Below are 25211 nucleotides of genomic sequence, written 5' to 3' on the forward strand. Positions count from 1 at the left end.
AAAGAATTTAAGATTGATAAGGACTGACCCTAGGTGCCTGGGTGGCTCAGTTGGTTCAGTGTCCAACTTTTTAATTTCACCTCAGGTCATGATCTCAGGGTCTTGAGATTGACCCCTGAGTTGAGTTCTAAGTTGAGCATGGAGCCTGCTTGAGCTTCACTCTCTCCTCTCCCTCCACCTGTGTGTGCACTCTCCGTCTCTCTCTGTCTCTTTTAAAAAATATATATATATATTGTTAAGGACCTTATGATTGTTTTACATTATGGTTGTTACACAGAAAAAATTATGTCAAGAGACTTCCTTGACTTTAGCCCTGTGTGGGAAATGAAGTTAAAATATGAGACATTTTTAAATTTTGCAATGTTGTCTTAGAAGTAAAATCTGACAAGGGGTTTAAAGCTGGAAATTACATCTTGGTTTTTAATTTCTACTACCAATAAGCACATGATCAACCACTTAGTTGATTTACTGCTGCTAGGTAGTCTCTGTATATTACGGTGGAAGATGTGCTTCTACCGCAAGTCATTGAATTCTGAATAAGGTGCCAAATCAAAAAGCAGTTGTTTGATGCTAGAGTCTCAAAAGAAAAAAAACACCCACAAACAACAGAACAAAACCTTGTTAGGATGGAGTTAAGTTGTTTTAATAATTGTTTAAAAGGGACCTTATTAATATTGAGAAAATATTATACTTCTAGCAATTATGCTGTACTGCAAAGAGATCCGATATTAAAAATTCTACCTGGTCTGAAGGCCAGAAAGGGAAAAGTATCTTTAGCCTTACAGAGGCACAAGCACAAATGCATAGTGATTGAGTTACGATTAGGGTATTACTTTCCAATTTCATGTTCTTTTGGCCTTAATAGTAAAGAAAAACTTAGATCTGTGTTTAAATTTTGAATTGGTTGGTTTTTATCCCAGACCATTGTCTGTTAATGCACTCTGTCTAGTAAACAGACTATTTACCTGAGAATATTCAGAAACTTAAATGCTGTGGTTTCCTTTTAGAACGTTTCGGCTTAGAAGAATGTCTTGTTTACTTTTGCTTGCTAAGCATGTGTGACTGGCAGAAGGCCTGTAGCCCTGCTGCCCACATGGTCCGGACAAAATAACTAGTAGTCTGTTAGAGAAGAACAAAAGAGAAACAAGGAAAATAATTTTCCTTTGGCCAGAAGATAATCACTGGAGCCTTGATCGCTAGAGTTGAGGCGACAACTAAAGTAGAGGGAAATCAATGGAAAGTAGTGTGCGCTGGTAGGAAGGAGGCATTTCGGTTGGGGGTTGGATTGTGTAGCATGCAAAATAAAGGTTCCTGTTGATCAATGGTATTTCAGCCTCATGTTCCCAATTGGAATTTAAGTGAGAAGCATTCTGGCATTTTCTTGTTTAGTGTTTCAGAGGAATTTGTCTTTTTTCAACTTAGAGTACTTTTGTTCTTTATTTAAAAACAGGCAAATCTCTTGACTCTTATGAGGATAATTAAACAATATAATCTAAAAAAATAAAGCACAAAAAATGAGATATAATTGGGCTGTCATACTGTGCTTTTCCTTCTAACCTGTCTACTTTTAGAAAAGTCAAGAAGTCTTGTTCTAGAATAAGATAAACCCAAGGAGCCTCTCTCTCGAGGGAGAAGGCAGGTGTGTGGTGTTTCTCTGAGTCATATCTGGGGTAGGGGGGGAGCTAAATAAATAGCTGTGCACTGAAGTCTATGAGTCTGTTAATCTACTTTTCAGTCACTTAAATACTACTTTGCCTGTACTGAAACCAAACTGGAATGTTGGAAAAAACCTTGAGATGGTACCTCTCAGTGGTTTCCCCATAAAAAACCCCATCCCTTTGCTTACTTTAGTATTCTTAGAATAGACATGGATTTTTAAATCAGATTATTCCCCTAGGAAGGTTACTGTAAATTGTTATAGTATACTGGTATTTTTTGTACATTTTTTTTTCATCCATGATGGGAAGATCATTTGAATAACGGTAGCTGTGATTTATTGGGTGCCTCTTGTGTTGCAGATATTATATTTAGCACTTTATGAACAAGACCTCATTTAATTCTCTCAACAGTTGTGATAATTAAGAATCAGATTGAGACTTGCTCATAGCATACTTAGAGAAGATTATATCAGTGTTTGAATAGTGATTAAATAGTGTTTCATCTGTTTTCTGGTTAACTTTATTCCTATATTTCAACTCCATAGCATAACATAGTTCCTGGCACATGGTAGGCACTTAAGAAATGTTTGCTGACTATATATCTGACTCCATTGAATACATAGTTTACCTCCCTTTCTAATAAAGACTGCTTTTCTACAGCATCTTGCACTTTGGAAAGATTAGCTGGCTTTTCTCCTTTTTCTCTGGCGCTGGCTTCTTGCTTCTTTTGGGGTACCCCTTTTCTTCTGCTTATCCTTTAAATGTTGATGTTCCTCCAGGCTCTGTTTTAAGCCCTCTTTTATTCTCTCTCTATACTTTCCATGAGGAATGTATTTCACTGACATTATTTGTTATTCACATTTGAAAGACGCCTAAATCAGTATCTCTAGCTAAGATTTTTCTTCTAAACTGAAAGTAGAGTAGTTCCATTCATTCATTCATTCATTCGAGACAAAGAGAGAGGCAGAGACACAGGCAGAGGGAGAAGCAGGCTCCATACAGGGAGCTCGATGTGCGACTCAATCCGGGGACTCCAGGATCTCACCCTGAGCCCTATTCATGTATTTATTTGTTAATTCATTTGGCAAACATGTATCAACTGTATACCATCTATACAAAGTATAGCAGTGAAAAAGGTAAAACGCGTTTCATTTCTCATGGAGTTTATGTTGCAGGGAATAAACAAGATTACAGATTCTAGTACAAAGACAGTAAATCAAGGTAATGTGATAGATTGTGGTTAGGGAAAGCTCTCTGAAGAGTTGATACTTGAAATCTGAAGACAAGGAGCAAGACCTGTGTTTTGAAGGAGGAAAGGGGAATGAAGAAAAGTGAGCAATTCTCTGATGAAAAAAGAAATTCCCTAGAAGCAGAGGAACTCGTCACTGTAGGTAGGGCTAGGTGAGAGCAATTAATAAAAGATGTAAAAGGGTGCATATCATGGAGGGATTTTTTGGCTGTAGTAAGTCTGTTTTTATTTTAAAATTCATAGGAAGCACATTCGGGATTAAAATAGAGATTAACAAAAAAACAGAGGTTAACATGATCTGATTTATATATTTTTAAAAGATTTTATTTATTTATTTGAGAAAGAGGGAGACAGATAATAGTAACAGAGAGCACAAGTGAGGAGGGTTAGGAGAATCAGGCTCCCCACGGAGCAAGGAACCTAATGTGGGGCTCCATCCCAGGACCTTAGGATCATGACCTGAGCTGAAGGCAGATGCTTAACTGACTGAGCCACCAGGCACCCTGATTAATATTTTTAAAAGACCACTCTGCCCACCATGTGAAGACTAGAAAATAAAATGGATACATAGAGACTGTGGAGGAAGATAATGATGCTTTGTAGTAGGGTATTTAAATGTGGCAATGAAGAGAGGTGGACAGATTTTTTGTTATATTTTGAAGGTGGACCTGACAGGATTTGGTAATGGATTGAGTGTGGGAAATGAGAAAAAGAGTCATTTGCCTACTTGACATCTTTTTTTGGGTTGTATCAGAGGCACCCAGTATTTAACATGGTCAAAAATGAACTCATTTTCCCTTCTCCTTTCTTTTCCCAAACCTACTTCCTTTCCAGTGTTTGTTTCTTTCTTTCTTTCTTTTTTTAAGATTTTATTTATTTATTTGAGAGAGAGTGAGCGAGCACATGAGTGGGGTGGGGGGGTTGAGAGGGAGAAGGAAAGCAGACTCCCTTCTGAGCAGTGAGCCTGACTCAGGGCTCGATCCCAGGACCCTGGGATCATGACCTGAGCCAAAGGCAGCCTCTTAACTGACTGAGCCACCCATATGCCCCTTTTACAATGTTTCTTATTAAATATCACTCCCTGTGAAACTATTTGCTTAAGACCAGAAGCCTAGGCATTATCTTCCATTTCTAATTATTTTTCCCTGCATACCTCCTTCACCCCAACCAATGAAGGCCTTGATTCTTGTATTTGAATGTACATGTCTCCATCCACAGTGTCACACCTGGATTTCCATATCAGTCTTCTAACTGGTTTCCTTGCTTCTTATGTTACTGCCCCTATCTACTCCATTCTAGATGCTGCAGACAGATTTAATGAAGTCATTTCTCCCCTGAAAATTCTTCATTGACAAGACCAAAACTCTCCTAACATAATCTGTAGAGATTCTTTACAACGTGACTTCTGCTTTCCTCATTAACCTCATCTTTCACCCTTCCCACCCTGGCTATATACGAGCCACACTAAATTACCATTTGTCCCTCAGTGAGTCCTACTCTAGTTGCCATTGCACATGTCTCTTTCCTGACCCTCTTGTTGCCCACTCCCCATTTTTCATCCCCAACTAACAAGCAACATAAGAAAACTCTTGAATGTCCTTTGGATATCAGCTTAGGTGTCATATCTTCAGAGAGACTTTCCGATCCACCAGCTCTGAGTTAGTTGCCCCTGTTTTATGTTCTCTTAGCACTCTCTACTACATTCCACCAGGGTACTATCTCAATATTTTGAATTGCCGTTGTTTTCCACTAGACTAAGCTCTATAAAGGTAGGGACACATCTTTCATGTTCATGATTATATTTTCAGCCTCTAGATTCTTTTTTTAAAAATTTTATTTAAAATCCAGTTAGTTGAGATACAGTGTAACGTTAGTTTCAAGTGTACAATTTAGTGGTTCAACAGGTAGGTACATATGTCACCCGATGCTCATCACAAGGGCACTCCTTAATCCCCATCACAGATTTCACCCATTCCCCCACCCACCTCCCCTCTCATAACCATTAGTTCTCTAAAGTTAAGAGTCTGTTTCTTGGTTTGCCTCCCTCTCCCCCACCTTTGCTCATTGGTTTTGTTTCTTAATTCCACATATGAGTGAAATCATATGGTATTTGTCTTTCTCTGACTTACTTTACTTGCTTACAGCTTCTAGATTCTTAATATACATTTGTTGAGGGTGATCTGCAGTGAGAAAGATAGTGTATTAATAGAATACTCATGGAATTTTTAGTGTGAAGATTTATTCAGCCTACTGACAGTTTTAGAGAAAGAATATTCAATATATAATTCATAATAACGTGGTACCTCTGTCCAAGTAGTAAACTGATTGGTGCCCTAAATAATGTTATTCTTGGAAATAGCTCATAAATTTTTTGACATGACCCAGTAGTCCTTATTTAATCTCATAAAATTTATGAAATTATGTATTTCTCATAAAAGCTGAGAAATTTTTCTTCTCCAGATCAAGAATCAATTATGCTCTTCCAAGGATCCCTGGTTCCTTTTGGTGAAAAATAGTACCATTTTGAACACTGAGTATGCCCATTGCTTCTGTGTTATGCCAGTATGACAATTGAAAATGGTACAATATTTCTTTGTAGTTGTTTTTGTCTGTAAGGTAAAAATATGTTTTAAAGTCACTTGAAATAATTCTCTGTGTTGTTAATTTACCAATTTGACATGAGCTTGTTTCATTTCACTTTTTACATTTTGGGAGGTTTTTTTCCATTTTTTTCCATTTTGGTTTAATTTGATTTTATACTTATTTAAGCATACAAATGGTTCCAAAGTCAAATCTGCAAAACAGTCAAATCTGCAAAACAGAGAAATCTAGTTTCTTTCTTTGTCCATTACACCTATTTTTTCCTCTGAACAAGTAACTTTTAGGGGAGATGGGGAAGCTTTGCTTTCCATTTTTATTTGTTATTTTTTTTTTATTTGTTATTTTTTAAAGATCTTATTTATTCATTTTGAGAGAGAGTGTGTGCATGAGTAGGGGGAGGGGCAGAGGGAGAGAGAGAGAGAGAGAGAATCCCAAGGTGACTCCTCAATGAGGGCAGAGCCCATGAACCATGAGATCATGACCTGAGTGAAATCAAGAGTCAGATACTAAACCGACTGAGCCACTCAGGCACACCTTTGCTTGTTTGCTTGCTTGCTTTATTATTTTAAGATTATTTATTTATTTATGAGAGACACACAGAGAGAGGCAGAGACATAGGCAGAGGGAGAAGCAGGCTCCCGGCTCAGAGCCTGATGCAGGGACTCAATCCCAGGAACCTGTAATCATAACCTGAGCCAAAGGCAGATGCTCAACCACTGAACAACCCAGGTGCCCCTGCTTTCCATTTTTAAAAAGGATAAACAAAGGTGTAAATATATTTTCTTCCATACTCAAACATACACTCATATACATATATGTTTCTTTTCTTTTCTTATTTTTTTAAGATTTTATTTATTTGAATGAGTAGGGGGAGGGGCAGAGGGAGAGAATCCCAGGCAGTTGCTGCAAACCCTCAGGCCAGGCTCAATCCCACCACCCAAGACCAGACCAAAGCTGAAACCAAGAGTTGGATGCTCAACCAACCAAGCCACCCATGTGCCCCTATATGCATGTTTCTTAGAAAAATGTCAGTGTACTATTCTGATATACTGGTTTGGTTTTTTTTAAAAAAACAAACTTGATCTCACTATAACAAGATACAGAGATAATCCTTATTCCTTTTGTAAAGCTGCATGGTAGTCTCTTACAGGATTAAACTATAGTTTATTCATCTAGCTTTGTCTTTTGGGACATTTGAGTTATTTCTGGGCTTTTGCAATTAAAGTACTGCAGTGAATAGGCTTGTTTATATATCTTTTCATATTCTTTACTAATGTGTCTTTGAGTTTAGTTACTAAAAGTGAGAATAACTTTGCTAGATTCTGTATTTCCTACCAAAGAGATTGCGCTATTTTGCATTCCCACCGATATCTGAGAGCACTCATTCCTTATTATCTTACCAACTTAGTTGGTTGTGACTTTCTAATTTGTATTAACCTGATAGGTGAAAAATGGTTTCTTGGTGTAATTTTCACTTATTTTATTGTGAGCAGTGTTAAGCATCTTTTCTTATGTTTTTAGGCCATCTGTATATTTTTTTCTGACTAAATCTCTGTACAGTTGTGGATCTCTTTCTTTATATAGAAAGGAAAATAATCTTTTGTCTTTTAAATAAATTGCATATATATTTTACATTCTTAATATTCTCTTTGTCTACCCACTTAAGGAGGTATTGTACTATAATTAAAATGTCTTGTATGTCTGTACTTTCTTATTTGTTCACATTGCCCAGTAATGTTCAGGCCAGCATCACTTCTTTCAAGATAATTGTAGCTTTTTTTTTTTTGTAGTAGTAGCTTTTTAAGTCTTCCCTGCCTCCATCTCCAACTTTGCCTTTCCCTAATCTGTTTGCATACTAATTACATAAATCTTTCTAAACTATGTTTCTTATCATCTTTCTCTTGCCATACAGCCTTCAAGTGCTCCCTTTGTATTCAGAATGAAATTCGTATTCCTCAGTTTATGGCTTAAGCCTCTTCATGAATTAGCACCAATTAGCTTAACTTCATTAGCCAGTGAGTCTAATGTTCAGCCAAAGTGAATTTTTCTTTGTTTGCTATGTAGGCTCTGTATTCACTCTGTTTTTCACTTAGGTTTTTCTTACAGCTTGGATCACTTTATCTTCCCTTTCCTTTCCCAGCCCACCCCAATCATGGTATCTAAATCTTACCCATTCTTTAAGCCAAGATCAGATACTACCTTATAATACCTTTCCCCTGCCCTTCCCACCATTCTCACTATGATCAGGCTGATATCTGAGAGTATTCTAGTTGGGAAAAATTAGAATTAAGGAGGTATTAAAGAGAAGACCATCAGATATCCAGAGATTTTGATAAGTTGTATTCTCATAGTATCACATTGACAGAAAACTAATAGTACATGTTTTCTTAATTGATTCATCTAATGTCCTAAAGGCAGTGCCAGTGATATTTCTATTGTCTACATCTCTTCATTTTTATTAGAGTGATAATTTAGGGGACCAGAAATTTAATTTGGGTTTTAATCTAATCATACTGGGGATCCCTGAGTGGCTCAGCAATTGGGCGTCTGCCTATTGCCCAAGGCGTGGTCCTGGAGTCCCAGATCGACCGACTCCCACACCAGGCTCCCTGGGAGCCTGATTCTTCCTCTGCCTGTGTCTCTGCCTCTCTCTGTGTTTCTCATGGGTAAATAAAATCTTTAAAAAAATTTTTTTAAATAATAATCTCATCATACTCATTTTTTGTCTTCAAGTACATAGATTGCATTTGCAAATTCTATTTTTACTGTGTAGTATCCTTAAACCCAAACCAGAGTGTATTTCCTGTGGATGTGGGGAAACTTTCACACTTTCCAGATCCTCTAAATTGATGAGGTTTTAGAATTAAAATCTGTAGCTGAAGAGTGTTTTGATAGTGTTTAAACTATTGTATCAAACTGATCTCCTTAATGCTTCAAAAAATATATCTATAGTTTTAACTGTTTGCTTTTTCCATTTAGTTGGACCTGAGATAATTATAGAATCCTTTGAAGCCTCAAATAGTTATCAAACTCAGACAAAATTGTTTGCTTGCCAAGGACAGCATGTTCCCCTTTAATAATATAAGGGAAATAAAAGTTTCATTTTGCACCAAAAATGCATAGTAAGATCGGCTCATTTGAATTCATGACAAACATAATAAAATCAGAAAGAGTATATTGTCTAAAATAATCTTTAGATAATCATCACCTTATAGAAAGATCTTTCATTGCTAAGGGAAAAAGTAGATAAGATATTCTTCATTGCTTTGGTCCAGGGAAGGTTTGTTATTAATAATGAAGAGCATTTAAAAAATAAATTTTGTAATTCCCCTCCCCTTCCCCTTTATTTTTATTTTTTAAAGATTTTATTTATTTATTCATGAGAGACACACAGAGAGAGGCACACATAAGCAGAGGGAGAAGCAAGCTCCTCGCAGGGAGCCTGATGCAGGGCTTGATCCCTGGATCCCTGGACCCCAGGATCATGCTCTGAGCCAAGATGCTCAACCACTGAGCCACCCGGGTGTTCCCCTTCCCCTGCTTCCCCTTTAAATCAGTATAGTGTATGTGCTATAAGAAGTGAGATGTGGTTTAATTATTCTTGGTTCATTTTTACCTCTGGTCAAGAGTAAAAATGTGAAACTTTATATCATTTCCAGATATTAGTTTGAGAACATAAGTATATGAGGTCTAACCTACATTGCTTCCTAAGATAATCAGATTTGGCAGAAAGGGGATCCCTGGGTGGCGCAGCGGTTTGGCGCCTGCCTTTGGCCCAGGGCGCGATCCTGGAGACCTGGGATCGAATCCCACGTCGGGCTCCCGGTGCACGGAGCCTGCTTCTCCCTCTGCCTATGTCTCTGCCTCTCTCTCTCTCTCTCTCTCTGTGACTATCATAAATAAATAAACATTTAAAAAAAAAAAAAAAAGATTTGGCAGAAAGATGTTTGAAAGCCTTGAAAGAAGAAATGATGAAATTCCCAGGTCATACCTCTTTACCTTCTCTTGGCTCTGTACCTAAAACTGTGTCATGTCCATTACCGTTCACTTGCCTTTCCTCCCCTATTAGACTGAGCTCCATTAGATCAGAGCTGAGTCTGACTTTTCTGTGTATCACTAATGAATTCAGGGATGAATTAGGGGTCTAATCCTAGCCATGCTGACAAATTTCTGTTAGCCTCAGGCAAGTCATAGTACAGCTCTTTATGCCTGTTTTCAAAAGGATAAAAGAAAATCACAGTCTCTTAGAGATGGAAGAGACCTTAAAGATTACATAATCCAACCCCTTATTTTATGAATGAAGAAACTGTCTGACTCTACTAAATGTGAGAATTGAAATACTTTGAACTAAATAAATAAATAGTAGTGTTATAATTTTATCCTGATCTTCTCTTGTGGGATAGATTAATTTCATTTAGGACTAGACCCATGTTTTGGTTTGTTTTTTGTTTTGTTTTACAATTTATCCCTCAAATCTTACCTTGAGTTAGAAAAAGAATGGATGATTACGTTTCTCAGAGTAGGGGACAATAAGAAGGAGGAAGAAACATTTAATCAGCAGGATTTATAATAAATGAAAACAAAATACCTACATCTGCTTTAAATCATTTCTCTAGGCACTTCTCAATAAGCTTGTTTCTTGTTTTTTTAATAATAAACTCATGAACACATTGAGGTCCATATGTCTAAATATGTGGGCATTTTTTATTAGAAGTAGGCAGGGGCAGAAGGGGAGAGAGAATCTTAAGCAGGCTCCATGCCCACCACGGAGACTGATGTGGGACTCAATCTTGCAACCCTGAGACCATGACCTGAGCTGAAATCAAGAGGACACTTAACCGACTGAGCTGCCCAGGTGCCCCTAAGTATTTAAAAATGACTTTCTGAAGTTGTTTGGACTTTTATAATTTTATTTTGTTATAAAGTATCTTTGAACTAGATTATAAAGAACTGTGTCCTGGCTTCTATTTTAAGTATAATATACCTGAAGCAAATTGAAATATTTATTCATTTTTACAATTAGGAAGTGGGGTGCTTTTCAGCAACACAGACATCTTTTTATTTTCGACACATATTAGCACAGAGCCTTACAAATGCCATAAACTCAAAATGTATGTGTGGATGATTGTGTATATGAATATTTGAATGAATGAATTTAGTTAGCAGTCTGGCATGGCATCCTAACACATCAGAGCATCACTTTCTCATTATCATTCTATCAGTCTGCTCTCTCAGACCTACCAAGCAATTCCAGCTCACATAGAGATGAGTGGTTTTATCAAGTAGATTTATTTTGACTTGGTTTTGCCATTTCCACAGAAGTAAGGAAGAGGAAGACATTTATTGCGTGGCTTTCCTTCCCTTTGCTCCTTATTTCAAGTAGTCAGCAACCCATCTTTACCTTTCAGTTTTATATTTACCCTGGGTGGGAGAGGTTTAAGCTTTCTGCAGATCTTCTAAGGAGAACATTACCCCAAATAAATTTAGCTTAGAGTATACCTGAATCAGAGGCCAAGAAAATTCCTCTCAAAATCTACATAGGGGGCACCTGGGTGGCTCAGCCAGTTAACCATCTGCCTTCTTCTCAGGTCATGATCCCAAGACCCTGGGATCTAGCCTCACATCCCTGCTGAGCAGGGAGCCTACTACTCCCTCACCCACCCCCCGCCTTGTGCTCTCTCTCTCTCCTTCCCTTGCTGTCAAATAAATACAATTTAAAAAAAGATCTTCTACATAGGTGATAATTCCTTTTTTTTTTTTTTTTTTAGTTTCAGATTAGAAATAAGAGATCCTCAAACTTTTTCAGTAAAGGTCCCATTTCTTCTTATTTTTAGACAGTTGAATTGAATTAGGATAATTCATTGGATGCTGACTAAATTCACAAATAATATAGTACAGCTCTGCAACCCAGACCCCCTGGAATCCCCTCATCACCTCATGGCCTATGGTAGAGATTCTCTAACATCTTAACACTATTTTCCTTTGAATTCTGGGTAAACTAAGATGCCTCTCTCATAGCTTATGCTGCTAATTATAAGAAATTATAGTTTTATTCATCACTTGCACTTAATCCAGACATTCCAGACAGTGTTATAAATCTACATTGATTTATAACATTGGCACCTGGTTGGCTCAGTTGGTTAAACATTTGCCTTCAGCTCAGGTCATGATCCCAGAGTCCTGAGATCGAGCCCCACATCGAACTCTGCATCAGATTCCCCACTAGCAGGGAGCCTGCTTCTCCAACCTCTCCCTTTGCCCCTCCTCCTCCTTGTGCTTTCTCTCTCTCTCTCTCTCTCTCTCTCTCTCATAAATAAATAAGTAAAATCTTTAAAAAGGGGGGCATTGAGTCAAACTTTTCCTTTTCTAGAATTCTAAAAATTTTAAAAACTGCAGTGATGACTATAAAGCCCTCGATCTTAATCTATTCAGGCTGTTAGACTGAGTGGCTTATAAACAGCAGAAATTTAGGAAGTCTAGGAAGTAAATCCAAGATCAGGGTGCTAGGAGATTTCAGTTTCTGGTGGGGACTTGCTTCTTCATAGACTAGCCATCTTCTCACTGTAACTTTACATAGTAGAATGGGCAGGGAAACTTTCTCTGTCCTTTTTTTGGTGATGCTTTTGTAAGGGCACTAATCCCATTCATGAGAATTCCATCCTCATGACCTAATCATCCCCCAAACATCCCACTTCCTAATACCAGCTCCTTGGGGGTTAAGATTTAACACATGAATTCTATTAGCAATAATCGCGCCTCGGATAAACCTCATTGGCTACGATACTGCCACTGCACAAAGCTTAACACATGAATTCTAGTGGGGATATATGCCTTCAGTCCACAGGACCTCTCCTACCCCTAATTTCTATTTTTATGAGTACAAATGTTATTTGCCAACAAATACTGGATCTTCTGCTGAAAAATACTAATATTAAAAGCATTTTTCTACTTTTTCTTTCCTCTATTTCTTTTCTTTCCTCTATTTCTTTTTCTTTTTTTTTTTTTTAATTTTTATTTATTTATGATAGTCACACAGAGAGAGAGAGGCAGAGACACAGGCAGAGGGAGAAGCAGGTTCCATGCACCAGGAGCCTGACGTGGGATTCGATCCCGAGTCTTCAGATCGTGCCCTGGGCCAAAGACAGGCGCTAAACCGCTGCGCCACCCAGGGATCCCTCTTTCCTCTATTTCTTAGATTTTTAAAGACATAGCTGTTTTTCATAGTAGACTCCCAGCCATTTTCTCTTTCCCTCCAATCTGGATGCCCTTTATTTCTTTCTTTTTCTTTTCTTTATTGTATTACCTAAGACTTTTAGTATAGTGTTGAATAAGAATTGTGAGGGATCCCTGGGTGGCGCAGCGGTTTGGCGCCTGCCTTTGGCCCAGGGCGTGATCCTGGAGACCCGGGATCGAAACCCACGTCGGGCTCCCGGTACATGGAGCCTGCTTCTCCCTCTGCCTGTGTCTCTGCCTCTCTCTCTCTCACTGTGTGCCTATCATAAGTAAAAATAAAAAAATTTAAAAAATTAAAAATAAATAAAAATAAAAAAATAAAAATAAAAGAATTGTGAGAAAAGACATCCTTATTTTATTCTAGGTCTTAAGGGAAACCATTCGTTCTCTCACCATTAAGTAATGATGCCACCTGTCAGTTTTTCATAAATACTCCTCTCTAGTTTAAGGAAGTTTCTTCCTATTCTTAGTTTGCTGAGAGGTTTATCATGAATAGATATGAATTTTAATGAAAGCTTTTTCTTCATCTTTTGATATGACATCTGGTTTTTCTTATGCAGCCTATTAGTATGGTGAATTACATCAATTGATTTTCATGTGTTGAGCCAGCCTAGCATTCCTGGAATGGATCCCACTTATTTGTAATGTATTAATTATCTTTTTTATATACTGCTAGATTTAATTTGCTAAGTACTTTTGTATATATGTGTTGCTTTTTAAAAGTAAAAATGACTTTGAGAATGTTTCACTTTGATGTGGATTATAAAAAACAACTCCCTGAGAGATCACGATTTCTTTGTTACTGCCTTCCTAAAATCATTCTTTTTTTCATGTCATAATGTGAAAGATTGGCTTCATGTATTTAGGAAAATTGTACATTTTTAGGTAATCACTTGACAAAAAAACGTGAAAACTATTCCCTCTTCCAAGACATAATATTTGGCTACTAAATTTATAGTGTGTTTTAGGTGCCTTTTTCTTTTATTTCGTTTTTATTTTTTATTTTTTATTTCTTTTTTTGGTGCTTTTTACTTTTAAATTGATTTTTGTTTAACATAGGCATTTGGAATTTATTGTTTTAATGGGTTAGATTAGCTTTATTAGTATACCTTGTCAGCATTCACTGATGATTTCCAAATGGCTGAAGAATTGGGATATATTCCATCCAGAAAGGAAACTTTATAACTGTTCTGGGTTGGTTTTTGTCTTTGTTTTATTAAATCCTTTGCAGCAATATGTATAATGAATCACTGACAATTCTGTTGCTGTGAAAATGGGGATATTAATATAATGGCTGAATGGGTTTAACAACCCAACTCCAAGCATGAAGGAAAGAGATAGAGTAACATAACTCATAGGATCTTGCTGATATGATCATTCGTCCTTCCAGAATGCTACCTAGAGAACTGGCATAGTTTTATTGCTGATAGCTGGGTAATAGTGAGATTGCTACGTTGAGGGGTCAAGATTTTATAGTGTAAGCAGTCACTTCTGTCATTTGTGCAAACTTTTAAATTATGCATGTTAAGTAAATATCCTCCACTGCCCCTCTCCCATACAATTAGGTTTCAGAACAAGGGGTACTAAGGCCTCACCCTCCAAAGGATAAATAAAAGAAGACAGGCAGCTTGAATTTTACAGAGAATTCAACTTGAGTGTTGAAGATGGAAAATATATTACAATGTTTTGGATTTTTTTTTTTTACTACATCTTTTGTAAAAATTTAAAGTACTTAGGTCTATTTCCATAGAATAGCTTCTAAAAACATGTACACTCTGGTTGAAAGAGTATGAATATTATTAAAGACTGAGACGTATGAAAAGTCCTTCTTGTATCCAAGAGAAGACAGTCCTCTAGGCCAATGATGACATGTCCTAACTATACCTATTACAGGTCAGTGAAGCTGCCAGTTAGAACAGGTTGTTTATTTTCTAAAATGGTTCATCATAATGTAATACTTGTATCCTGGTGAAGAAGTACACCGCTTGATGGAGAGCCACTTAATATTTACAGGTCTGCTGCAAGATTCAAAACAAGCAACCTGTAGGTACTCAGAATATTTGAATTTTAGAATCATCCTATTAGAAAGCTGTGATGATGTGTGTGTGTGTGTGTGTGTGTGTGTGTGTGTGTGTGTGTTTCTGGAACATTCATTTGCCTCATTGAGATAGAGTATTTGTTCTATGTACATATAAACTCAGAAAACATCATATGTATCATATGTTCATGCTACATGTTAAATATCCCTCTCTTCCTACTGTCTTGTTTTATTACTCCAGAATGAAACTTTTACAGTGATAGTTAAAACAGCTTTGACAAAACAAATTCAGGGTTAATCTAAATTCCTTATGAGCTAAGATCAAGAACACAAAATTACTTTTCATATTAAAATATTTTGTCATTTTTCCTCTCTCAAACACTGAAGATACTTTTATTTCTTCCCTTTTAAGAGATCAAAACAAAACTGCAACCCATGTACCTGTCTTAAGGTGCCCAGAGATTGAAACCTTTTTTTTTCCTATTCTGCTTTCTGTATTCATAGGTGGCTAGACGGATTTTGTATTTAATGCCTATACTATGACTACAGTAGTTTATTGTCATCTTATTAATACCACTAACTATAAGTAGTAGACTGGCTCTTCTTTGGGAGTTTTTTTATATATAGCATCAGCACTTAAATTATTCATATTTGATACTTGAGAACCTCTTCCCAGAGGTCTTCTATCCTTGAACAGTTTTGCTAGATGCAGGAGATTTGCTTGATTTTTACTTATATTCTTTACCAGTTTTTTTTTTTTTAACAAGTAGAGTAACCTTTTTTGGAGGGGGCAGCTTTTGATAAGAATTTCTCTAAACCTCAGTGTTCTTGTTGGCAAGGAACTCAGTGAGTTGTTGTAGAAATGTAAATTTGCTAGGCATACAAAGCACCTAGTAGAGGTCTTGATATATAGTACATATTTAGTAAGCAATAGCTGTTATAGTGATTTATGAAACATTATATGAAATTGTAACTAAAAGTTAACTTACTTCCTGGTTGGCACTTCTGTTTTTGTTTTTGTTTTTTTTTTAAACAAATCTCATTCATTTATCTGTGTGTAGGAGGAATGGGATAATGATGTGGCCATTTATTTTAATACAGTTTTGAGACAAATTTGACTTTGGGTTTGCCACAGTCTCTTTGCACTGGATCTCTAGGTAATATGGTCAAAATTTATTTAGGTGTATCTAATATGACCTGTTCATTGGCTTGGAGTGCCAAATAAGACTGTTTCCCTAAGTATTCAAAACAATAACAATTCCAGATTTCATCCCATGTGAGAATTGTTTAAAGTTCATTTTTCTTCACATCCTCTTCCCAGATGCTCCCAAGGACTTTCCAGACTTCAGTCTAAAGGTTGCTTCCTAATATTTATAAGAGAAAAGAATGTTCCAGCCACTGCAAGGGTTGGATGGGGGTGGGGATGATACTGCAGTGCATCTGAGCCTAGGAAATAGGTATGGAGAAGGGGGAGGTGATCTATCCAGATAAAAGGTGTCAGAGCCTAAGTAGGGTGAACAGTGCATCTGTGATGGGGTGATGGAGCTTAGTACAGGGTGTCGAACCCAAAAGGGATGAGGAGGGTGCCCACACCAGGGAGAAGAAGTGGCTATAGAGGTATGAGATGGGTTACATAGAGAAGGGTAGGGGCTTAATAAAATAAGTAAATATGCTGAGAATAGTGGAAGCCAGATTTTTCACTGTAAGAGGAAAGAGTTCCAAATTTGGAAAGGAAGAAGACTATGAACCTTGTGGTATTGGATTGGAATATTGTGGTTATTTCAGATTTTTTAAATTTAAAAATAATGAAATAAACAATTATAAATTAAAATGTAGCTTAAAGACAAAAGTATTTCACTTTATAATTGGGACCAAATATTATTTGGTCCTATATAAATTCAATTTTAGGAATCTTTTTGCAGCGAACATTAATGGAGCATGTGTTTCAGAATTAAACTTAAGTTTTAGGTTAGGCCCTTCATATGTGTGGAATTAATTTATTGAGTTCCTTTTTTGTGCCTAAAAGAAAAAGCTCTGGTACCTTAATGCATTTTATTCACACAACATATATAGTAAAGTAAAGATTATTCCTGTTATTCTATGAGGAAACAGACTCAGATTAAAACACTTGCCCAAGGTTACAAAGGAAGAGGCCCAGTAAGAAAGAAGTAGGTATGCTTCCTACCCTTTGTTCCATGACCGTTCTCTCCAAACGCCTGCCGTGTACCGGGCATTGCACAGGGTGCTGGTGATGTAATGTTGGACACAAGAGACTCTGCCTTCTGTTACCCTCTCTCTCAAAAAGAAGAGTGAGGGAAACAAGTGTACAGAATAATAAAACTAGTGTGCCTTGCTCTAACTTTAAAACTAGTGAGAATGTATTTATTTCAGATAGTCCCTACATTCATTCATTTTCTCTTGTAAGATTGCTAGCAATACTTTATTGAGTTTCCTTAGCTTCCCAATATCCTTATGGAAAAACACATATTATACGAATTCACAAATGAGAATATGTATGATTGACTTATTATCATTGAGTCTATGAGTGGGATCAATTTGGTATCCAATTTTCTAATACTTGATATTACACAGTCATCATCAGTCTCCATATTACAAAAAATTAAAAGTTCTTCAAACTACATGGATATATATGAAATTTTCTCTAAGAATACTTAATTTCTTTTTCTCCCTTTCAGGGATTTAAAAAATAGACAAAAAGAAGAGAGTCAGCAGTATCTCTCTCCTTTGGTAGCAAGGACATGCTTTGTGTAACTGAAATGTTTCTCAAGAAAGAGACTAAAACCCTTGGGGTCCAGAATGTCTGGCAATGCTGCCCTTGAGGCTACATACCACAGCTGTAGACGTACAGGGTTTCCCATCAGGGCATTTGCTCTGAAGGGGAGGATTCTTGTGGAAACAACTAGGCTTAGAGAAATGTGAAGCTGCTCTTGGCAGAAGTTAAGCTGTGGAGTGAAGTGTTCTGCTTTAGCACTCTGGCTGGGATGCTGTTGGTGTTATTCGGATTATGAGCCCACAAGAAAGGTGTGCAGTTCGTGTAGGACATGACAACAAAATGTTTTGTAATCTCATCATACAAGCCAAAGAGAAGAGTGAGTTTCAAAAAACATAAATGCATAAATGCATATTTTAAACTGTTGGGAAATTTTTCTCTCTTTTTTTGGTACTCTCCAATGAAAGAATTTTACTAGTAGATTGTGTAGTGCCTGTAGCAGTGGTAGCTGGTGCCTTGAAATTTGGTTAATTAAACTAGCTTAATTTGGTTTAGCACATGACAAGTACATATTTTCTAAGAAATTTTATCTTCTTCATTTTTTGTATGATAATGGAGAAGTCTCTTGAAATTCTTGCTATATTCTAAATGATTTTCTAAAACTATCATGAAAGTAATTAAAAGATGGGGCACCTGGGGGGCTTAGTTGGTTGGGTGTCCGACTCTCCCTTTCAGCTGGGGTCATGACCTCAGGGTCGTGGAATGTGCCCCACATTGGGTTTCATCCTCAGCATAGAGTCTGCTTGAGTTGTTTAGCTCTCCTTCTTCCCTCTCTGCTTCTCTCTCTCTCTCAAATAAATAAATAAATAAATAAATAAATAAATAAATAAATAAAATCTTTGTTTTAAAAAGTAGTTAATAGCACAGATAGGCTTTATATGCTAAAAAACCTAGGTTCAGATCCCTTGTCCATTACTTGTTTATTACCTTGAAAAAGTTTCTTATCCTCTCAGCTTCATCTTTGAGTTGGAGGTAGTAGTAGTAATAATTTCCTCCTAGAGCTGTTATGAGGATTATATTGAATACATATAAAACTCTATATGTGGTAATATATTGATTACATAATAAATATTTGATAAATGGAAACATGGGTAACGATATAAGGAAGGAGATATATACATGCTATTTTTATTTTCTTTAGAAAGTATTGGAGGGATCTTTGGGTGGCGCAGCGGTTTGGCGCCTGCCTTTGGCCCAGGGCGCGATCCTGGAGACCCGGGATCGAATCCCACGTCGGGCTCCTCGTGCATGGAGCCTGCTTCTCCCTCTGCCTGTGTCTCTGCCTCTCTCTCTCTCTGTGTGTGTGACTATCATAAATAAAAAAAAAAAAAAAAGAAAGAAAGTATTGGAGATAAATCTCTCAAATTAAAAATATTTTATTTTCAAAAAATTTTTTTTTATTTTCTAAAAACTCTCCACAACAAATCAGCCCTCTTTGCATTCTCCCACATCTTCCCCTGAAATTGCTACAAGAGTCCTCTTAGGCCAGATGCCTACTTGTTACCAGCGTTAAAGTTATGAGGTGAAGTTGTAAGATTTATATATCAACAATGTAAAGACTCATTTTGCATTTAACATGGTACATGGAAGACAATATTAGTCAATCTAGGAAGTTGGATTATTTATAAGAAACTCTTTTAGAGTCATATTCTTTGATGTCACTAGAATTAAAGAGGCTTTTCACTGTGAACAGGTTCATCAGATGCTGTTATGACAGTAATTGTTCTTTAAAACACATGCAATATGGCAGTTCAAACCTATCAAAACACACTGGCTTTGATTTGTATTTTATGAAACAGTAAAGATATATTTTTTTAATTTGAATTGGAATGTAATAAATAGCAACCAGATTATGTGTTTTTAAGTTTTTCTTAGAGTTTAGAAACTGAACTTGAGAATGCTTCTCACAACTTCAATTATCTATATTTTTGAAGCTGTGAGCCAAGGTGTTTTCTTTAGTAAGACAGGGCATTTTGCAGACAGATTAACCTGTTTGCCAGTTTTTTACACTGAAACATACATATAATTAATTTCCTTGGTCTGAAAAATACAGTGAATCTTTTTAACTAATTTGGTGCCCATTCAGAGGATCTGGCTCAGAACAAGTATTTTATTATTCATTCATGAAATACTGTGAGAGTTGGGAAAAGGAAGAGAATCTCCACAAAGGGAATGCACAGTTTAACTGTGCAGTTGAGCATTTAAGAACACATGATCTTGGATACAGAGACATAGCTGGGCATTCCAGGGTAAGAGTACAGGAGCCAGTACCCAGAGATGGTACCATGTGAGTATTATATGTAGTTCACAAGCCATCCGGTCCTGTTGAGCTCCTGTCACAATGTGGTCAAAAGACATCAGAACAAAAATGAACCCAACAAGGTAGCTACTTTCCTTTAGGATAAGTAGAATAAAATGAAGTATCTCCCTTGGGATTGGTTTGTCATTTAAAGTAGGTCAGGTTATGAGAATATCAGAGATCAGTTGAATAGCAAAAGTAAGCAGTGGTTTACTCTGACCCTTAATTTTCTCAGCTTTAAAAATGAAGCCAATAAATAACTAGAATGCAGGTTATTTTGCAGATTAATTGAAGTAATGTATATGAATAGCATAGCACATAAAAAGGTCACTATTCTCCTAGTGATTTTGATAGTAGTAGTTGTAATGAAAATAGTAATACATTGTTTATGTGAAGAAATGTTTCTTCATCCAAAGACTCCATGGTACGTTGCAGCATAACCTAGCTTTTAAGTATTTCTAATACTGGTATCATTGACACATACTATACTACCCAGTGTCATTTGTGTAATGGACTACCATTTTGTCTTCTGGTTTTATTATTTAATATTTTGTCTGAATATTTTATATAAATATACAGGGGAGTAGCTGCTTAATCCACAGATTTACTATAGCAGATACCATGGAGTACAAGTGACACTTTCCTACAGAAGTCTTTTATTAGAATGTTTAATTCCTTCCTTATTGCCTTGTTCCAGCACCCCCTAGAATTCTTAACTGCTCATTAAGCTCAAATTTATATATAGTACAAAAAGATCTTTCTCAGTTGATTCAGCCAAGAATTTTTATCATAAGAGGCTTCAGAGATGAGGACGTTGGGCCATAGTGAGACTTTTCTGCACAGGTAATTGGTGCCAAAACCACGATTCAATCTATATTTTCTTCTCTTCCTTGCCTAGGGCTTTCTTTAAGATCTGTCATTCTGTCTTTAATCAAGTGCATCTGTGTAGTAAACCTATATGGATCATAAGAGTTGGTGTGGCTGATGAGAGAACCAAATCCTGTTAGAAATATTTCGTAGAGGAGTGATTTTTAAAGGTTTAATACTTTTAAATAAATATAACAAATTTTAACAGCTTCTTAAAATATACTTCATATACCATACAATTCACACGTTGAAGTTGCACAATTGCATGACTTTTACAACTTTTACAACTTTTGCAACTGTTACCACAATCAATTTTAGAACATTTTTATTACTCCGGAAAGAAAGCATATACATCTTAGCCATTGCTGCCTAATCTCTCCATTCACCCCAGCCCTAAGTAACCACTAATCTAGATTCTACCTCTGTAGATTTGCATAGACACTTTATTTTAAAGGGATTCATTCAATAAGTGGTCCTTTGTGACTAGCTTCTTTCATTTAGCACACTGTTCTCAAGATTCATCTATGCTGTAATATAGATGGGTATTCATTGCCGAGTAATATTCCAGTGTGTGTGTGTGTGTGTGTGTGTGTGTGTATCAATATAACACACTTGGTCATTTGAGTTGTGTCTACTTTTTTGATTTTATGAATAATGATGAATATTAATGTTATAAATATCTACATACAAATTTTGTGTAGACATATGTCTTCATTTCTATTGGATATATATTCTGAGGAGTGGAATTGCTAGATCATATAACTCTATATTTAATCATTTGAAGAACTGCCAGACTGTTTACCAAAGGTACTGCATCATTTTACATTCCCATCAGCAGTCTATGAGAGTTCTAGTTTCAACACGTTCTCACCAACTCTTGTTATTATCTTCTTTATTATAGCCATCCTAGTGGGTATGAAATGGTACCTTATTTGGGGTTTGATTTGTATTTACCTAATGGCTAATGATGCTTATTGACTGTGTATCTTCTTTTGAGAATTATCTATTCAGGTCCATTGTATATTTTTAATTAGGTTTTCTTTTGAATACTGAGTTGTCATAGTTCTTTATATATTCTGTGTACAAGTCTCTAATATGATTTGCAATTTTTTTTCTCATTCTCTGGTTGTCTTTTCACTTTCTTAGTGGTGCCCTTTGAAGCACAAAAGTTTCTAATCTTGACTGTTTTCTTAATATATTTTTTCTTTTGATCCTTATGATTTCAGTGTCATATCTAAGAAATCATTAACTGGGTCACTAAGATTTACACCCATGTGTTCTTGTAAGAGTTTTATAGTTTTAGCTTTTACATTTAGATCTTTGATTCATTTTGAGTTAGTTTTATATATGGTACGAAGAAGGATCTAGCTTCATATTTTTGCATGTTGATAGTCACTTGTCCCAGTACCATTTGTTAAAAAGACTATTCTTTTCTCCTTTGAATTGTCTTGGCAAAGAAATGGTTCTTTTTTTTTTTTTTTAAGATTTTATTTATTTATTTATTCATGAGACACAGAGAAAGGCAGAGACATAGGGAGGAGGAGAAGCAGGCTCCCTGTGGGGAGCCCAGTATGGGACTGGATCCCAGGACTGTGGGATCACAACCTGAGCCAAAGACAGACACTCAACCACTGAGCCACCCAGGTGCCCCCAAAGAAATGATTCTTAAGCATTGCTTTTAAACGACAGATAAATAGCACAAATGAAAGCATTCTAATTTGGCTTCTAGGTAAATTATGTGAAGAGTGTGAGGTCAGGGTATTTACATCACAGAGTCATTTGCCTGTGGCTGACAGTTAGAAACCTTAAGTAATAGATGAGACCTCTGCCAAAAAGTTTGAGTATGAAATTAGAGAGTAAAGTTACAGTGTTGATCAAGAAATGACCTCAAGGTCTCAGGGTGCCTGGCTGGCTCAGTTGGTGGAGTGTGTGGCTCTTGATCTCAGGGTTGTAGGTTCAAGCCCCACATTGGGTATGGAGACTACTAAAAAAAGAAGAAAAAAAAGGGGAAAAAATGACCTGATGGTCTCAACCTCTTCTGTTGAAATAAGTCATGAAATATTTAGTTATTAGGATGAATGTATAGAGAAACTTTGAAAAAAGTTTAAGTTGGAAAAACTGTAAATTTATAAAATAAAGATAGCCAATATGGCGAAAATAAAAGTGGTTAAAACAGCATGAGAAATAGAATTTATAATTTTATTTTCTCCAAATGAATGTAGAAGTAGAGGCCACTAACTGAATGGCAAAATAGTGAAAAGAATGTTAGTAAGAGTCAGAATTCCTTGGTGCTAATCCTCACCTGCACTCGGTATGTAACCTTGAAAAGTCACTTAACCTTCAGAATGATAGCTGACATTTAAGGCCCTGCCATATTCAGGATTTTGTGTAAACCTCAACCTTTTTTGTAAAATGGAGATGATGTCAAATTAATTACTTTGATTGGGCAGCCTGGATGGCTCAGCGGTTTAGCACTGCCTTCAGCCCCAGGGCCTGATCCTGGAGACCGGGGATCGAGTCCCACATGGAGCCCTGCGTGGAGCCTGCTTCTCCCTCTGCCTGTGTCTCTGTCGCGCTCTCTCTCTCTCTGTGTGTATCTCATGAATAAATAATAAAATCTTTAAAAAAATTAATTTGAAAACTTTTGTAAAGAGCCATATTCATAGAAAGGATTATAATACTTGAAATTTGGATATTATTCAGTGTGGTAGTAGTAGCAGCAGCTGGATAGTATGTGTGTTTGTACTCAGAACAGTTCTGCAAGATGTACTGTATTCTTTTTTTTTTTAATTTTTTTTTTTAATTTATTTATGATAGTCACAGAGAGAGAGAGAGAGAGAGAGAGAGGCAGAGACATAGGCAGAGGGAGAAGCAGGCTCCATGCACCGGGAGCCCGATGTGGGATTCGATCCCGGGTCTCCAGGATCGCGCCCTGGGCCAAAGGCAGGCGCTAAACCGCTGCGCCACCCAGGGATCCCAAGATGTACTGTATTCTTAACTTGGTAATGAAGAAACTGATGTTTAGTGGTTATGAAAGTTGTACACTTAATCAGTAAGTAAAGGGGCGCCTGGGTGGCTCAGTCAGTTAAGCGTCTCTGCCTTCAGCTTGGGTCATGATCCGAGAGTCCTGGGATTGAGCCCCGTATTGGGCCTGCTCAGTGGGGAGTCTGCTTCTCCCTCTCGCACTCCCACTCCTCCCCTGCTGTGTGCTCGCTCTGTCAAATAAATAAATAAAATCTTTTTTTTAAGTGATCAGTAAGTGGAACAGTGACTCTAATCTATGATTTCTTCATACTACCTTGACTTCACCTTGAAAGATTGTAGATCCTGGTGGGTGGAGGAAGGGAACCTGATACTCTTTGATGAAGTTGAGCTGTTGGAGATGTCATCACCTGGCACAAGGGGAGCAAAGGACTTTGAACTCTAATGAAACTAAACGTATGATTGTTACATTTAGTTTGCCTCTCTCTTATGTAGTGTTTAAGGGCAAGGAATCTGAAATTAGGCTGCTTAGATTTCCAGCATCTTTCCTCTTTTCATTACTTTATGCAACAAGGTGATGCCAGACTTTTTACCCCTTATGAACACAAGGCACTGAACCTGTTTGGTGTTGTGCAGGGAAACAGAATCAGGGAAGAAAATTTTTAAGTTATTAATCCACGGAGGTTATGAACTTATTGCCAGACCACTTGCCAGGAGTAGGGTAGCACCAGTGAGATTTAAATTATTAGACAGGTAAGGTATAATTCCAAAGGGGTGATGAGTCCTGAATTAGGTGATCTCAGAGGCAAGGTGGAACAGTGCCGTATGTTAATAAGGTCAAAGGTTATATTCCATATGATTAATCTGTAAATCCCAGAAGAGCTAGATGTTATAAAGCACAGTCAAATGTTTATCCAGAGACAAAGGGAAGACAGAACACCAACCAGTGAAGTAATGAAGTCAAGATGGAAAGAAATGGTAAGTACAAGAGACCAGAATAGTACTACAACTTATAGAGATGGATGGACTTTGCTTTAAACCGTGAGGAGGGTATTTCTTAGAATTAATTCTCCTGGGACGCTTGGGTGGCTTAGTGGTTGAGTGTCTGCCTTCTGCTCAGGGCGTGATCCTAGAGACCCGGGATCAAGTCCTACATCGGGCTCCCCACAGGGAGCCTGCTTCTCCCTCTGCCTGTGTCTCTGCCTCTCTCTGTGTGTCTCTCATGAATAAATAAATTAAATATTTTTAAAAAAAGAATTCATTCTCCTATTCATATCCTTTGAAGACTCTTCTCACTGACCAATAAAATGCCTGTGGATATTCTCCAGATGTTGTGGAACTAAGCACTTTTAAGTGCTCTATGGCTCTAATTTCTCCACCCCTTGCACGCTTCTTATCCTCCCCATGGTTGAGTTGAGAAACATTATTTGGGAATATAAGACAGACCAAAAAGAGTACAAGGAAAGAGCAGAACAATTTTTTGTTTCTTGATT

At 36.9% G+C, this 25211-nt stretch overlaps 1 protein-coding gene and 1 non-coding gene across 4 annotated transcripts in view; one reads left to right on the forward strand and one right to left on the reverse strand.

The window, feature by feature from the left end:
* TMCC1 (transmembrane and coiled-coil domain family 1) overlaps positions 1 to 25211 on the forward strand; it is a 239070-nt gene that overhangs the window by 138043 nt on the left and 75816 nt on the right. The gene's annotated exons all lie outside the window — the stretch shown is intronic.
* Positions 12172 to 12309, reverse strand: LOC119864801. Its single transcript, XR_005375286.1, has one exon. It is a non-coding gene; the product is annotated as a U4 spliceosomal RNA (small nuclear RNA).

The sequence above is a fragment of the Canis lupus genome, chromosome 20 (genome assembly GCF_011100685.1).
Source record: "Canis lupus familiaris isolate Mischka breed German Shepherd chromosome 20, alternate assembly UU_Cfam_GSD_1.0, whole genome shotgun sequence".
In the NCBI taxonomy this organism is placed as follows: Eukaryota; Metazoa; Chordata; class Mammalia; order Carnivora; family Canidae; genus Canis; species Canis lupus.